Genomic DNA, 17,380 nt, shown 5'->3' with positions numbered 1-17,380 from the left:
CTGTCTCCTCCTATGCACCTTCAATCATACCATGTATGCCCTGTTAAGGAGGGGGGAAAAAGCAATTCCCACAATACCAGTGGGACCAAATCCAAATTCAGCTTTGATTTTTATACTTTCCACTACCTGGATCTAACCTACCTTTATAACTAATTTCTTAGTTCTTCACTAGTAATATTCTAGCCAAACTGAATACTTCACTTTTTCTTATACATATTCTCCTTATTCACTTTCCCACTTCTAAGCCACTGCTTATTTGTTCCTTAGTTTGAAAAAAGATCCAGCTTAAATGTCATTTCCTAAGAAGCCAGCTGGAAGCAATAAAATACCCCGAACATTTTCAGTGCAGTTCTCCTATGTCGTCTGAATCCATCTTGTACTACAGTTACCTGTGTAAACAAGGGCTAAATCCATTTCGGATGTATATTTATATCCCTTTGGGCACGCGGCATAATTTCTAACCTTTATTATACCTCCAGAAGAACATCTGAGTGCCTACTATTTGCTAGGCACTAGGGACGAATACAACAATGAACGAAACACAAGTCCTGGATTTACAGCATTGACATTCCCATGGCAGGAGTATCAGGTATGGGGAGAAAAGTGCTTTGAAGAAAAACAAACCTGGGTACGAGAAGAGAGTCATGTAAGGTTGCTGTTTTAGAGAAGATGGTCTTAGGGACTGGTGAGTGCTGATTTTAAGCCAGTTCTGAAGTGAAGACAGGAAGTGAGTCTTTGGAAGATGAGCCACATTGGCATCTTTGATTCTTCAAATAATTTTCCACTGAGAATCTACCAGATATCCAGCATTATGCTGGATCAGAGATAAAATATACATACCAAAATAATAATGGGCAAAAGCTTTTTTAATTTGTGAAGAAAGCCGCAGAAAGGGGAAAGTTATTGACCACAAGGATGTAATGGCACTAGGTGCCTAAGAGCAATTCAAAGTGCTGACTGAAATAGTTACTGAAAATCAATTTAAGATACTTTCCTACTCAAGAATGCATCCCCCAAAAAAGCCAGCTTACATTTCTTAAAACCACCAGAGATGTGCATCGTAAGCATCACACTTCTTAAAAGGAAATAAAGAATCTATAAAAGCCCATGGGTCAGAACATTTTGTAGCTGGTCTGAGTTGAAATTTTGTTCAATAACATTTTAAGGCCTCAGGCTTATGGTTCAATGTCCCAGAGTATAGGGCAGAATTTAATCAGGAGAATCTGTCTAAACATGTAAACTTAGAACAATGAGGTATAATGGGTATTTGGGCTTATTACAAGCTAAGCAATACTTCTCAAAATTCTGTCAGGAGTTACTTCGATTCATACAATACACTCTAACATTTCTCCAAAGATCCACAAAGGAACACAACTGTTCAATTTTTTCACAAATGCCTTGAAGACAAAACTCTTCTTTCTTAACTTTGAGTGGTAGCAATACTTTAACTCAGTATTTGAAGGAGGTCATTCTTATCACTCTTAACTCTAACCGTCTACATCTATATAGCTTCCAGCCTTCTCGTCCTCTCACAACTTCCTCATACTCACACACTAATTCAGTATGCAGTGTCCTTTTTTCAAAAGGTTCAAGACTGATGTGAGTTCTGTTCCCCCTGCCTCAGGTCCTACTCTAAAAGCCAATGTACCTTTGTACCTCAGGCCTAAAGTAATGATATATATTTTTGTGTATAATTTCAGGTAATAAAGGATTAAAATTTTTATGTCACCAATAATAAGGTATATTAATAATCAACAGAGCAATTATAGCTCCTTTCAAAAGTAGAAAGATAAATACAACCTGATAGAAACCAAAAATCTCCATTTCTTCAGATCAAGCAAGACAGTGTTGATAAGTAGCCTTTATATGAATATGAGATAGATAGCTCCTCAAATGCCAACCAGTACATTTCTTACTACACAAAATACTGAAAAACAAGCTGTCTTGTAACTCTTGGCCACAAAGTACTTTGCAGAAAAAGAGGAAATGGAAAAAAAACACATTATGGCGAGATACATTAACCCTCTATATTCAAATGTATTCATTAATGTTTGAGACAAGTACAGAGAGTAGTACCACTCTTTTGCTCCTTTTTGTTTTAATGAGAATACTCCATCCCTTAGAAGTAAAAAAAAAAAAAAAAAAGTTTCAAGAAGAAAAAAAGCTGAGAAGCAAAAATTAAAAGATTGAGATCTTCTAGAAAAAAATAAAATAATGACTTACAAAACATATTTATAAAGATATTCTCACTTAAGGTTACATTTTTTTTTGAAACTCCATTTTGAAAGTCAGAGATAAATCCTATAACTGACAAGCATGCTCTGTTTACTCTTTCTACAAAGGAGTACCTAAAAATATATTTGATAATAGTCAAGATGACTAGAAATCTAAAATGTATTTCCTGATCTCCCATTAATTATTTGTGTCCTGTGACAGTTATTTAACCTCTCTGGGCCTCCATTAACTCAGATGTAACATAAGGAATCTGGAACCAATTTCTCTTAAAGGTATCCTTTCATTTATAAAAATGTATAAATTTATGCTATACCACTGATTTGAAACTGGAAAAGAAACCTTAACTGCAGCAATTTAATTTTATAATAGGATTGAAGGAAAAAAGACATGAGAGAAAGAAAGCTAGTGCTCATCCTTATAGGACTAGAAATTATAATGTCAAGAAATAATAATTTTAAAGAGCATATTTTACTTCTGCCTGCAAAGAATTCAAGTGAACCTGTATCTTGTGGAATTTGAATGAAAGGTTAATTGTATGAACAATATAAGGGATAAACTAAAATACTGTTATCTACTCTAACACTAGGGAATTGCTAAATTCCAGAATGCGTAGTGAATTATTTTACCCAAAGAATTTTATAATTTCTGAAAAAATACCATGCAAACATCAAAAATCATCTCAGCTATATGAAAATATTGTCATTTGTGAAAATGGTTCAAAGACTCAAAGAAGTTTCTTTGACTTTCAAAAAGAGAAGAAAGTGGGACATTCCTTTTAAAAACAATAATTTAGTTAAATGAAGAATCTAGGTGATAGGTATATGATTATTATAAAATTTTTTCAATTTTTCTGTATAACAAACATTGTATGTTTTTAATTATAAATAATAAAATATTTAGGGGAACCCCAGTCATCTATTTTAATAACATTCATGGGACTCAATGATCCTGTACTTCCCAGTGGGTAAATTTCAAAATGATTAACACTTTTAATACACTGATTGATGAACAAACTTCACAACATTATACAATACGCTTCTAGACCTGTAAAATATTTCCCAAATGAGATCACATTATAACCCACTCTGCCATTCAGCCGTGGTATGGGCTATAAAACCTACATAGACGATGATAAATAATTGCACTGCTCAGTGGTGAAGGGATCATTGCTTCTAAGTATTTCATTTACCGGTACCATTTCTGTGATAACCTGTGCTGCTTTTTCTATTCATTAACTCCAGAACCTTATATGCAAACACTAGAGTCATCCAAACAATGCTGAGTGAGAACATACTGAGATGACATTTATAACTCAAGAGCAGTATCCTCTGCTCACAGTAAAAAGCTTTAAAAATAGATACAACTCAACTTCTTTCAAAAAGCTTCACAGGAAGTCAGTGAAGTACTGTTTAATTCTTATCTGCTAAAGCTGCTTTAAAAAAAATGGGGGGGGGGGTGCAAAGCAAAAAACATCACCTATTTAAAAAGTTTTAAGCCAAAACATCTAAAAATATCAATGACCTTTTTTACTAAACACACATGAAGTGTATTTGATACTATACTCATGGTGCTGCTTCTAAGACCCCAAGGTTAAAGTAACAGATTGCAACATCATCATTTAGAGCATTTTCAGTTGTTACATAGAATTATAAAGCTAAAGAAACACTAATCTAATCCACCAGGTAAAAGGGAAGGCAGCAGCCCACATGAGAATCTCCGAGTTCCTCATATTTCTTTCAAATTAGTCTTAAAAGATAGACTCAATCTCCTTAATCCCCCTACACAAAAATCCTCAGTGACTTCCCAATAACTACCAAAAAAAGTTCAAGTTGCTCAGCTTATAAATGAAAGCTCTCACAATACGGTCCTGATTCATCTTTCTAAATATACACTACTCAGTATTTCCCAAAACATTCTACACTTTCCAGGCCCCAGGTCTTTGGTGATGTTATATCAATAACATATGTCTTTCTCCTCTAACAGTTAACATTAAGAGCTTACTATATATCAGGTACTTTGCTAAACTACATGCATACCTCATTTAATTCTCATAACAATGCTTTGAAATAGAAAGTACTAATCCTATCTTACAAGGATGTCACTTAGGGACATCAAATAGCTTGCCCAAGGTCATAGAGCCAGTAAGTGGCAGAGCAGGTCTGTCTGATTCAAGAGCCCAGGCCTGTTGGTATGATACACATTTCCTTTCCAACAACTATGGTTTCTGAAATCCTGCCCATTCAAAATTCATTTCAAATGCTGTCTTCTTGGTGCACATGCTGGGGGTCGGGAAGAGGTATTCTCAATCTTCACTTAGTATCTCTCAAACTCAGACACCCCTACCCCTATGCCCCACAACTTTTTGTTCATACTTTGTACCAGGCTCTATCATGTTCTACTTTATATTAGTTGTTTTATTCCCTAATTAAACGACAACTCCTTAAGGGCAGGGGCAGCGAAGGTGTCTTACACACTTTATCCCCTGCAGTAGTGAGCACACGGCTTTGCACTTAATCGGTATTCAATAAATTTATAGAATTGGATTGAAAACTACTCCTTATTTTTTGAGTAAACTTTCTATTTGGTAATTTTAGATTTACAGAAAAGTTGCAAAGATGATACAAAGCATTCCCATATACTCCTCATTTGCTTCCAGTTTCCCTTAATAGTACCATCTTATATTTACCTTTGCCAAAAGCAAGAAACCAACATCACAGCACAGTGCTATTAACTAAACCCTAGACTTTATTCAGGTTTCACCAGTTTTTTTCATTAATGTCCTTATCTGTCCCAGAATACTACATTGTATTTATTCGGCATATCTCCTTTGTCTCCTCTGGTCTGTAATAATAGTTTTCTGTTTCCTTGTTTCTTTAAGACCTTAATACTGGTTAGGTATTTTATAGAACGTGTCTCAATTTGTGTTTAGCTGATGTTTTTCTCATGTTTTGACTGGGGTTATGAGTTTATGGAAACAATACCACAGAAGCAAAGTACCTTTCTCATTGTATCATACCGGGGGGAACACGAAGTCCACATGACATCACTGGTGATGTTAACCTTTACTACCTGGTTAAGGCAGTCAGTGTTTGCCATTCTTCCCTACTGTATAGTTACTATTGGAAAAGATTTATTTTTTCACAGATATATTCCTTCTTTCCTAACTCATGTAAAACAGATCACTTATACTAGAGTCAATATTTTTAAACAATTAATGTGATATATTCTCATTAAAGCACATACTATAGAGTCATAATATTTATAACTTAATACCTTTGGTTTTTTGTGGTTGGAAAAAAAGTTGCTAAAAAAATCATTGTGAATATTTAGCGAATATTCATTAAGCTACATTAACTTACGGTGCTACCATTATTATTTCTTAAAGAGTGCAAGAATACAATCAGATTTCTCTATTTCAAAACAAACTTTGAATTTACTCAACCCAAGTTCTGAAAGACAATTATCTAAATTACGCATACTGTATAGCATTTGTCTGCAGTTAAAATATTAACCTTAAGAACTGACTGTTTCTCTGTATCAGTTCCTTAAAGAATATACATCAGTATCATAATGCAGAAGTCTCCAAAACTTCTCATACCCTTGCCCCAAGAAATGACAAAAACAACCAAGCACCTTTCAGAAGTTTCATCCCATGAACTTAAAAAATAAATTTTAAAGTACAAAGATACACAGACAGACAAAACAAATTATACTAAGCTCTAATAGAATCTAATTAAATATGCAGAAAGTCTCTCTAAATATCATTAACTCCTGAGTATATGACACATCAGATATCCATTTCCATTTAAATATATGGTTTCTCTGAACAAATATAGAGCAGCACTAAACTTTGCTATTCCCAAAACTTGGGAAAGAAGATGAAATTTTCTGTATCTATCTTAATCTTAGACTGTTTGGAGGGATTAAAACCAGAGAAATCTTCCTCACTGTCATTCTCTTCAATGTATTTTCCACAAAAACTAATGCTCCTAAGTTCAAGATTCTGTGTCTCTGTACAACTCTGACATTCATATTTCAGTTATTTAGTTGGTAGTATTTAGTATTTAGTTAGTAGTATTTTACCAAATTTAACATGGTTTTATTAAAAAGCTATACAATAAAGACAATATTAGATAACACAAGAAAGAAAGTCTTCCTGGATCTGACTACTTATCAAAGCAGACTCACATTTCGGCAGACTTTGGTAACTGCTAGAGTAAAGTAAAAACCAAGTGTCAACAACAGCATGGGTGGGAGAACTACTAGTTAAAACTAATATAATTTAAGAGGCTTTTTGGATGGTAGAGAACAGATGGAATTTCAAGTGAGCGGAGGGAAATATAGGATGGAAAGGGATTCTAGGCCAAGGGAATGACCAAAGCAAAGGCTCAGGAGAAGGTTCAGGGACTGGCAAATAGACTGACATGGCCAGAATGTAGGAACATGGTAACACATGATAAAACTGGAAAACACAGGCAGGACTCAAAATGTAGAGATCTAACTACCAGGTTGAGAGATATTACAAATACAGCAGGAAGTCATTAAGGGTTTGGAACTGGGGAGTGAGATCTAACTTGTTTTGAGGCCACAAATGACAGTGGTATGCAAGATGAAACAGAGAGGAAATGACAAAAGAAGCAAGCTCAGTCAGGATCGTACTGCAGCAGAAAGGCAATGGGAACCCGAACAAGGGCAGGAAAATAAGATAGATTTAGAGACACTGTAGAAGTAAGACCAGGAAGATGAGATGACTGAGCAGGAGAGAGATGATGAACCTGAAACTGAGCCTGAACAGCCAACAGTAGAGTCTTTAAAATTATACGTTAATAAAACTAATACTCCTAAAGGGTTTACTAAGGATCAGACATTTTATATTTATTTAATTGATTTTCAATCACAATCCTCTTAGATTCGGCTATCACCTTCATTTTATAAAAAAACCTCAGCTGAAAGAAGTTAAACCAGGATTCAATCTCAGTAATTCATGTTTGTCATCACTACAAAATACTAACTCAGGGAACTCAGAAGAGGAAGTTGGTTTGCTCATGAAGAGGATATAGCCAATGTTCAGACATGTTGAGTGTGAGAGGTATGAAAGACAGCAATACGGCACGTCTAGAAGGAGGCCTGGGAAAGAGGCAGCAAGTAGAGAAACAGATTTGTGAATGTCTGTGTAAGATTGTTGACACCGTTGGAAATGATCTGTCTGCTAATTCCCTCACACAGGATAATCAAAATGAAACGGAGTTTTTAATCAAATCAACATGTTGCACACCTTAAACTTACATAAGGCTGTAAGTCAATTATATCTCAATAAAATTGTTAAAAATTAAAAAGAAAAGGAAATTAAATTCTGAAGACAGAATTTCTCCCTGTGGGAGTAGATGGGATGGAGTCAGAAAAGAACAAGAGTGGTAGGCTTCTCTTCTAAAAACAAAACAAACAAACAAAAAAAAAAAAAAAAAAAAAAAAAAAAAAAGAACAAATTCACATGAAAGGTATTTGGGAACACTGGGAAATCAATATCCCAAGTGAGCTCTATTCAGCCTTATAAGAAAATAATGCTAATTTTTACCATGAGGCAGAATTAATGCCATCTCTTTGAAATCTAATCTTTGTTTCTCAGTATCTTTTATACAGACTTGATGAAAACATATTTAGTTTCTAAGCTCTTCTTCACAGACTCTTGAATGTTAGGGGTTCTAAGTTCCATTTAGCAGCATTTATCATATTTCCCAACAGGAAAACTTACATGGAACTTACATATTAAAGGCACTATGAAAAAGGAAACATTTACTGTGTTTACTAAGTTCAGTAAAGTAGAACACATGTGATAAAATTTCAATTATTGTCAAAGGGGCAGAGGTATATTCATGAATGCAGAAAATAAAGCATAAGAATAAATAATAAATGGAGGGAAAAAATCACAAATATATCTTGTCTGGAATACAAGAAATTTAAAAGCTTCGTAAGAGTACCAACTTACACTTATGATGAATCAGTAAAAATCTTCAGAGGGCACAAACTTTAAATATAATAAAATCAGAGACACAACTAAAAATATAAAAGGTCATTTAATAACAGAATACAATGAACTCTATTCCAGTAATTTTCACTAATTCACTCATTCCATAAATACCAAATGCTTACTACATGGCAAGCACCATTCTTAAACTTACAAATTTAGGGGAAACGGACTATACCAAATCCTAGGTAAACCAAAAACCGTTAGAGTAGGTATCAAAATCCACTCCCCTCCCTCACACATATACAGTAACGCCTGCATGTGTGCACAGGCACACACATTAGACCACAATGGCAATAGTTGTTTTGCTATATATTCCCCCATAAAAGCTAACTCTTATTTCTACAAATTGTTCACAAAAACAGAAAGAAAACTTATTTTGATTATTTCCATAACCAAAGATCATGAGAAAAAAATTATATGCTAATTTCACTTATCAATATAGATTGAAAAATCCTAAATGATTATGAAATAGAATCCAGTGAAGCATTCAATTGAATAATTGACAATAATTGAATCCAGTGAAGCATGTGTGTATGTATGTATGTTCATATATATCTACAGATATATATATATATCACCCTTAGTATTTGCTCCAAAGAAATTAAAATATATGGCCACACAAAGGCTTGTACATGAATGTTCATATTTGCTGTATTTGTAATAGCCAGAAACTGGAGACAACTAAAATGTACATCAAGTGAATGGATAAACAAATTGTGGTACAACCATAAAACAGAATTCTACTCGGCAAATAAACGAATAAACTATTAATATGCAAAATATATGATTATTTCACAGAGCCAATTACTTTTTATTTCCACCATAGTCCAGTTACCACCTTAGTCCAAAGCACCATAATCCCACTGGATTACTGCATTTGACTCCTGACTGGTCATCTCGTTCTTTCTGGATTGCTTGGCAATCAGCTAACTAGGACCAGAGTCTCCTCCTAACATCTTCCCAAGGGCCTCCACAGTCTCTGGTTACCAGGCAGCTGGTTCTCAGCAACTCCTGTAAACAGGTGCCACCCAAACTCTCACTCTTTACTTCACTTATCACATTCACCCCTATAAAAAGAGAGAGTAGAGTGCAGGGGTGGATTGGGGGAGGCTGAGCCCCACTCCTGGAGCCCTGTCTCATGACACCAACTGTGCCCAACTCAAGCAGTCCTCTCCACAGGACACCAAGAGAATAGGGAGTCTGTATACAGGCTTATCCTTCCACCTCTGAATTCCAGCCTGATGTTCACCTGGAGTCTACCAAAAGCCAGATCTCAAAAATATTTGCTGAATGAATACTTGCAAAAAGAATATTTCAATCATGACAATACTTTTTTAAAAAGTATAACATATACTTGACATAAAATTTATTACTTTAACCATTTTTAAGTGTGTACATATTTCTCTTAATATTTTTCTCCCTCCCATAATTCTTCAATGAATGTATATCTCTATTTAAAAAAATAAAATAAAACCAAATACTTAGATCCTGCTTCCTGTAAACCAGGCATTATTCCTAGTGCTTTCTAAACATTAACTTATTTATTATAATGCTGACAAAAATCCTATGAAAGCATTTTTAAATGAGACATCTCAGGCAAAGAGAAGTTAACTTGTCTAAGGTCATATAGACAGCAAATGGCAGCTCACACACTTAACATCTAACTCCACACTGCTTTAACCTCACTGCTCAATACTGCGTGTTTACTGACATATGTGTGCCATTGAGTGAAAAGCGTGCTATAAAGCAGCGCCTTAATCACTCACCTAATCTATACAACCTTAATCTAGTGAGAAAAATAGATAATATTCAGTCCTAAAGAGCCCTTCACAAAGGTTCATGTCAAGAGGACTTAGCTCGCTGTTAACAGAAATAATGATGAAAGATTTCCTTTCCTAAGTGGCTTTTTAATCATGTTCTTTGAAGTTAGAACAGAAAATAGGAGAAAAGGGATCTCTATAATCTGGTTCAACTTTACAAGGAAAATATTCAACCAACTATTTTAAACATAAATAATCTGAGAAAAATATCATAAAGGTACAAATGAAACAAGTTAAGAAATACTGACTCTGAATACTTAAGTTATTTAGATATATTTTATTAGACACTAAGCTGGATGAGTGTCCTGCATGTGAAAGGAGTGGGGGAGGGTTTAAACAGAGAGGAAAGAAAAATGCTAACAAAAGTTTTTCATTCCATTTCTTTAACAAATTTAATACATTGGATTTAAACTTTCTGAAGAAAACGCATATTATTTCAAGTTCAATACACAGGAAGTAAATGTAAAAAAAAAAGCTACCAGGATTCAAGTTCACAATCTTCTAACATTTTCACACTACTAGTTATCTCTTAGCAAACATTTGCTGCTTTGTACACTACAGCCTGGCAAAAAAGACATTCTTGTAGCCAGCTTTGAGCTTGTTCTCTAAGATGTTCTAATTTAAATGCAGTTGTAGACTTCACGAGTATTAACAGTTTTAGAGCAAGCCTTGGTTGGCACTATTAGAGCAAAGTGACTAGAAAAGGCTTTTGCACATTCTGCTTGACATTCATACTACCTCTCTATACTGCTCTGGTTTTATAAAAGTCATCACTGATTCTTTGAGGAGAAGCAAGGGAAGGTATCTTCATATTCCCTCTCTCTTTATTGGCATAATCAAGCCTATTTCCTATTAGAAGTATTTTGAGTGGAATTCCCTTGCTATGTGAATATCTAATCCTGTAGTAAAATACAGTATTGAATTTTTTTGTCTTCAAGACACGCCTAATAAAATGTTTTAACTTCTCCAAGTTTATGTAGTTTACCATTTCATATAATACTTGAAATATGGCCTCCAAGGGATCATTTCTGTAATGTGAAATGATACACACCATCATCATTCCTTTACATTCAAACAAAGAGAATCAAAGTAACTGGTAAACATTTAGGAAATTAGCTTTAAATGAAAAAAAAAAAAAAAAAAAAAAAAGCCATGGCACTTACTACCTGCATATAATTGAGTTACTTATTCTAACTTTCTGAGCCTCAGTTTCTACATCTATAAAGTGAAAAAAAAATACATAAAGGCAAAGGCCACATTCATTTTGCTCAACATAAAAGAGAGTGCTCACATGAAAAAATGCTCAGTATCACTAATTATTAGGGAAATGCAAATCAAAACTATGATGAGGTATCACCTCACACCAGTCAGAATGGCCATCATTCAAAAGTCCACAAACGATAAATGCTGAGAGGGTGTGGAGAAAAGGGAACCCTCTTACACTGCTGATGGGAATGTAGTTTGGTGCAGCCACTATGGAAAACAGTATGGAGATTCCTCAAAAAACTAAAAATAGACTTACCATATGATCCAGCAATCCCACTCCTGGGCATATATCTGGAGGGACCTCTAATTTGAAAAGACACCTGCACCCCAATGTTCACAGCAGCCCTATATACAATTGCCAAGACATGGGAACAACCTAAATATCCACTGACAGATGACTGGATAAAGAAGTTGTGGTAAATTTATACAATGGAAAACTACTCAGCCATAAAAAAAGAATAAAATAATGCCATTTGCAGATACATGGATGAATCTGGAGATCATCATTCTAAGTGAAGTAAGCCAGAAAGAGAAAGAAAAATGCCATATGATATCACTCATATGTGGAATCTAAAAAAAGAAAACAGAAAAAAGAGGGCACTAATGAACTCATTTACAAAACAGAAACAGACTCCCAGACATATAAACAATCTTATGGTTACTAGGGGAGAGGGAGTGGGAAGGGATAAATTTGGGTGTTTGAGATTTGCAAATGTTAACCACTATATATAAAAATAAACAAATTTCTTCTGTATAGCACAGGATATAAATATCCTGTAATAACCTTTAACGAAAAAGAATATGAAAACAAATATATGTGTATATATGCATGACTGGGACACTATCTGTCCACCAGAAATAGACACACTATAACTGACTATACTTCAATTGAAAAAAAAAAAGAGAGAGAGCCCAATTAATATGTGTGGCGAGGCAGGGAGCAAGTGAAGACTAGACTATGTTTTGAACTTTTTAGGCATACAGCAAGCATGTGATAAAGATTAATGGCATCTGAATTTGGAAAAACCCCAAATTAAATTTTAGACTGAAACTCCTGCTTTCAGCCAAGATGGAATTGCAGGGACTGGATTTACCCTCCGTGAAAGAACTAAAAATATATGAAATAATGGTTTCCAAACGGTGGACATGAGGTAGCAGAGGCCCATGATCCCTAAGAGAGGGGAAACAAATAAGCTGAACCCTATGACTGGCTGAACTTACTGCCTGGAGTTTCCAGCCCCTCAGCACTGGGAGGGGGAACCTAGGCAGAACCTGACAGTCTCTTGAGTTGAGGAGACAAAACAGCAAGTCTGGGGAAACCATGGTAGTTGGGAGTTCTCAGTATAGAATACAAGAGAGGAGAGAGTTGCACAGAGAAAGCAGGCTCAGATCTACAGCTGAACACCAGTGAGCACAGGAAAATACCTGAGGTTGAGGGAAGAACCACCTGAAAGGAGTAGAGGGAACATTCCCCAGTTCTCACACGGGAGGAGGAGAGGGGAAAAAAATCTTGTAATTCAGAGAGCTTGGGAAGAATCTAGCATATGACTAGATTAAAAGCTATTCTGGCCTTGCCTACCAAATTTTAAAAGAATCAAACTATTCAGCTATGTTCCGAACAAAGCTCAAGAATATAAGAATACAAAAGTAAAAAAAATTAAAATGAAAATAAAAAGAACACAAAAGTATCCAGCACCTAACACAGTAGAATTAACAATGTCTAGAATTCAACCAATAATTACAAAACATGCAATGAAGAAAAAAAATATGACTCTCAGTAAGAATAAAAATAAATCAATGGAATTAAATCCAAGAATGACACAGATGACAGAACAAACAAGGATATAAAAATAGCTATTAGAACTATATTCTGTTTGTACAAAAAGGTAGAGAAACATGTGGATATGTTAAGTACACAGAATACATAAAAAAGATAACAAACCCAACTTCTAGAGATGAAAACTAAAATGGAAGGGGCTTGCAGCAGGTTAACTATTGCAGAATAAAAAATTAATTAACTTGAAAACAGTGACAGAAACACCCCCAAAAGAAACACCGGGAAAAAATGAACAGAGCACCACCAATGACCTGTAGGACACAACCAAGTGGTCAAATATAGTATAAATTGAGTCTCCTAAAGGAGAGTAGAAGGAAAGGACCAAAAAATTTTTTTCTGAAGAACAGAAAGATAAAAATTTTCCAAATTTGATGAAAACTATACATTTCAGGCTGAGAAAGTACAAAGAACAAACTATGATGCTGTCGTATCTCTTACTCAAGTTTAAGGAAGAATTTCTATTCCACCCTGGAACCTTTACCCACTGAACTCCTGAAAGCAGTCTAAGGAGCTACAACCTATCCATAGGACTAGAAATTATTAAACTCTATATACCAGCCTTGATATTCTGTTTCTTGAAATGTATAATGGTTCAAACACAAAAAAGGCAAGATTGCCTTGCCTTCCTCCATAATCATAACGTAGTATAGGAACAGTATAACACCAAGTCCACACTTTTAAGAGATTTGAAGAAACTATACCAAAATGATAGCAGCATTAATCACTTTCTTTTTCAAATCCCTATAATGTGGCTATGGCTTTTTAAAAACGTATATACATCAATACAGCAATTCTCAAAGGGTGCTACACAGTCCCTGGGGGTCCTTGAGACCCCTTCAGCAAGTCTACAATATTAAAATCATTTCCATAATAATACTAGGACACCACATGAGTCTTCTTTTCCACTCTGTTGATATTTGCATTAGCAGCACAAAGGCAATGGTGCCTTAGCATGAATCAAGGCAGTAGTACTGAACTGTACATGCAGTGTATTCTTCACCATGACTTGCAGTAAAAACAGAAACAAAATGGCAGCTGCACTTAATGTCCTTGATGAAGCAGTAAAGACCATTAATTTTATTAAATTTTGACCTTAGAGGACTTTTTTTTACCATTATGTGTGGCAAAATGAGAAGTACACAAAAAGCACTCTAAATCAATTTGGGGAGTACTGCCTTCTTAATAATGCTAAGTCCTCCAATCTGTGAATGTGGGGATGTCTTTTCAAGTATTTAGGTCTTCTTTAATTCTTTTCAGCAACATTTTGTTGCTTTCAGCGTACAGGTCTTCTGCTTCTTTGGTAAATGTATTCCTAAGTATTTTATTCTTTCTGATGCTATTGTAAACGGAATTGTTTTCATAATTTCATTTTTGGATTGTTTGTTGCTGGCATATAGAATAATACAACTGAGTTCTGAATTTGATCCTTTAAGTTGCAGCTTTGCAGAACTCATTTATTGGTTCTAGTGGATAGTTTTTTGATACCTCAGGATTTTCTACAAATAAGACTATGTTTGCATGATTTTGCAAGATCTCTATTTGTATGTAAATAAAGATAGTTCTACCTTTTCCTTTCTTTTATGGATGCTTTTTTTCTTGCCTTATTGCTCTGGCTAGGACCTCATGTATTGAATAGAACCTATGTTGAACAGAAGTAGTTAAAGCAGACATCCTTGTCTTGTTCCTAGTATTAGGAGGAAAGCTTTCAGTCTCTTACCATTGAGTGTGATATTAACAGTGGGGTTTTCAATAGATGCCCTTTATCAGGTTGAGAAAGTTTCCTTCTATTTCTTCTTTGTTCAATGTCTTTTTAATCATAAGAGTGTGATAGGCCTTTTAAGCTTCATTCCTGGTTTTTCTTCCTGGGTGAGAAAAATTTGTGGGCTCATAAAATTCTAGAAAAAGTGAGTATCTTAAATTGTACTAAGGGCAAGAATGCAGGTAAGCCCCAGGAATAACTGAAACCAGCACTGAAAATGCTGCCAGGACACTATCTGCATTCTTTCAGTGCAGATTAATGTCTGAACTGCAGGGAAATCTGGCCTCTTCTATACCCAAGATTTACATCTTCTGGGTTTCCATTATAGCAGAGCATCTGCTTGTTGGTCCCAGTTTTGACTTAGGCTTGGTACAGATCAATTGATTATCTCTAGACCAATCAACTCTGGAAAGAAAAGCTAACTGCTGTGATTAGTTCAGAGAGGGCAAGGTGTCACCTCTGGACAAACCTGTTATGACTTGGGAACATATCTGTTCCCCCAAAGCCATATATATGAGGGAATTTGTCCCCAGGCTGGATATTGAGGAGTCAATCCCTTAAATATCCTCTACAAGAGTGTACATAAGTGTATCTACCAGTATATAATATAGGTGCTTCCTGTTTTTATTTTAGAGAATATATTAGATGAATTAACTTCTCTAAAGGTAAGTTTGCCCTCTTTTCCTAGACTAGAAAAAATGAATTAAGCAAAAACTACAAGCTGCTTTCTTCTCTTTCATCTTTAACTCTGGTTTTTGCACCTGGTTTTCTTTCAGTGCACAGGATGTTACAGCAGAAGCTGAATGGAGTTATACAGTGCAGTTAATTTTAAAATATCACTGTCTTATTGTATCCATTTTGGAAGTAAGAGTAAACTTTTCTACTTTAACTATATTGCCTTTTTAGAGGTAGTTATAAACTGAAATTATCAAGATTTGGCTTTGTTGTATTCAGCCAGGAATAAATCAGAAATAACTAAAAGCTCATGCACTAACCATCCATTAAAGAAAAAAAAATAGTATTTTCTCTGTGGTAGGCATTGCTCTAGGAACAGTGAACAGGACATAGTCCCTTCTCTCATAACGATTATAACCTTATGTTCACTCTTTTTCTATTAGTTTCCAAAATATAACCACTAAACCAATATTCTTTTGGTTTCCAGATTATCCTCCAGTGGAAGAGTGGTGATTCACAAACTAAAAGCAGTATTTGTACTGCTATAGTTTCTCCTCACCCCCACAAAAATAGGTTTCAATAGGTGTGCCAAATCCTACTGGTAGATAATGGTGGCTTAGATCTTCATGTTGAGGAGTTTGGGCTTGGTGGGAAGATTCCCACTCAGATTAGGAATGCCTTACCACTGGAAAAGGGGCAGCACCATGCTCCTATATCTTTCTGGTCCAGGAGAAAGATGATGATGGCTTGAACCAAAGTGATGGGAGTAGAGATAGAAAGAAGTGGACAGAACTTGATGTGTTTTAAAGCTAGCATACTTACTAATGGATTGGATAGGTTTCTGGTTTGAGCAAATGGATAGAGGGTGCAATGGGAAGCCATGGAAAGGTATAAAACAAGAGAAGGTCGTGACTTGATTTTTATTTTACAATGATAGTATTAGTTGTTTGTGGGAAATGGATTGGGCTTGTGGAGGTAGCCATGATGGAAGCAGAGAGATAGGTTAAGTTGTTTTCCTTGAAATAACAGGTCACTTTGCTCATTTTGGAGAAATTGTCTACCAAATATTCATGTCTGAGGAAACATACTTTGTCTATTAGTCATTCTTTCAAGTAAAAATGGTGTTTTACGCCAAAAATGAAAATCCCACAACTAACATAGTACTCAATAGTGAAAGACTAAGCACCTTCCTCCTAATACCAGGAACAAGACAAGGATGTCTGCTTAGGTTCTACTCAACATGAGGTTCTAGCCAGAGTGACAAGGCAAGAAAAAGAAATTAAAAAGCATCCACAAAGAAAAGAAAGAAGTAAAACTATCTCTGTTTGCACATGACATAATCTTATGTGAAGAAAATCCTAAGGAATCAACTTAAAAAACTTCTAGTAGAACCAATAAATAAGTTCTGCAAAGTTGCAGCATACAAGATCAAATTCAAAACTCTATTGTATTCTACATGCCAGCAACAAACAATCCAAAAATGAAATTATGAAAACAATTCCATTTACAACAGCATCAGAAAGAATAAAATACTTAGGAATACATTTAACCAAAGAGGTGAAAGACCTGTATATGGAAAACAACAAAATGTTACTGAAAAGAATTAAAGAAGAGCTAACTACATGGAAAGACATCCCCACATTCACAGATTGGAAGACTTAGTATTGTTAAGATGGTAGTACTCCCCAAATTGATCTAGAGGTCCAATGCAATTCTTGTTAAAATTCCAGCTGCCCTTTTTGCAGAAATTGACAGGCTAA

General features: G+C 35.1%; 1 protein-coding gene across 3 annotated transcripts in view; it reads right to left on the bottom strand.

The window, feature by feature from the left end:
• CBL (Cbl proto-oncogene) overlaps window positions 1-17,380 on the bottom strand; it is a 74,772-nt gene that overhangs the window by 36,871 nt on the left and 20,521 nt on the right. The window contains exon 2 of one of the 3 annotated variants that reach the window (XM_064482144.1): window positions 14,904-15,048. The exons of the other annotated variants lie outside the window; for them this stretch is intronic. The gene's annotated coding sequence lies outside the window, so the exon portion shown is untranslated. The remainder of the gene's footprint in view (window positions 1-14,903; window positions 15,049-17,380) is intronic. 3 annotated transcript variants of the gene reach the window in all.

Source organism: Camelus dromedarius, chromosome 34, assembly GCF_036321535.1.
Source record: "Camelus dromedarius isolate mCamDro1 chromosome 34, mCamDro1.pat, whole genome shotgun sequence".
NCBI classification, from domain to species: Eukaryota; Metazoa; Chordata; class Mammalia; order Artiodactyla; family Camelidae; genus Camelus; species Camelus dromedarius.
The sequence above is the reverse complement of the archived record's forward strand: the minus strand, read 5'-3'. Positions and strand labels throughout refer to the sequence as shown.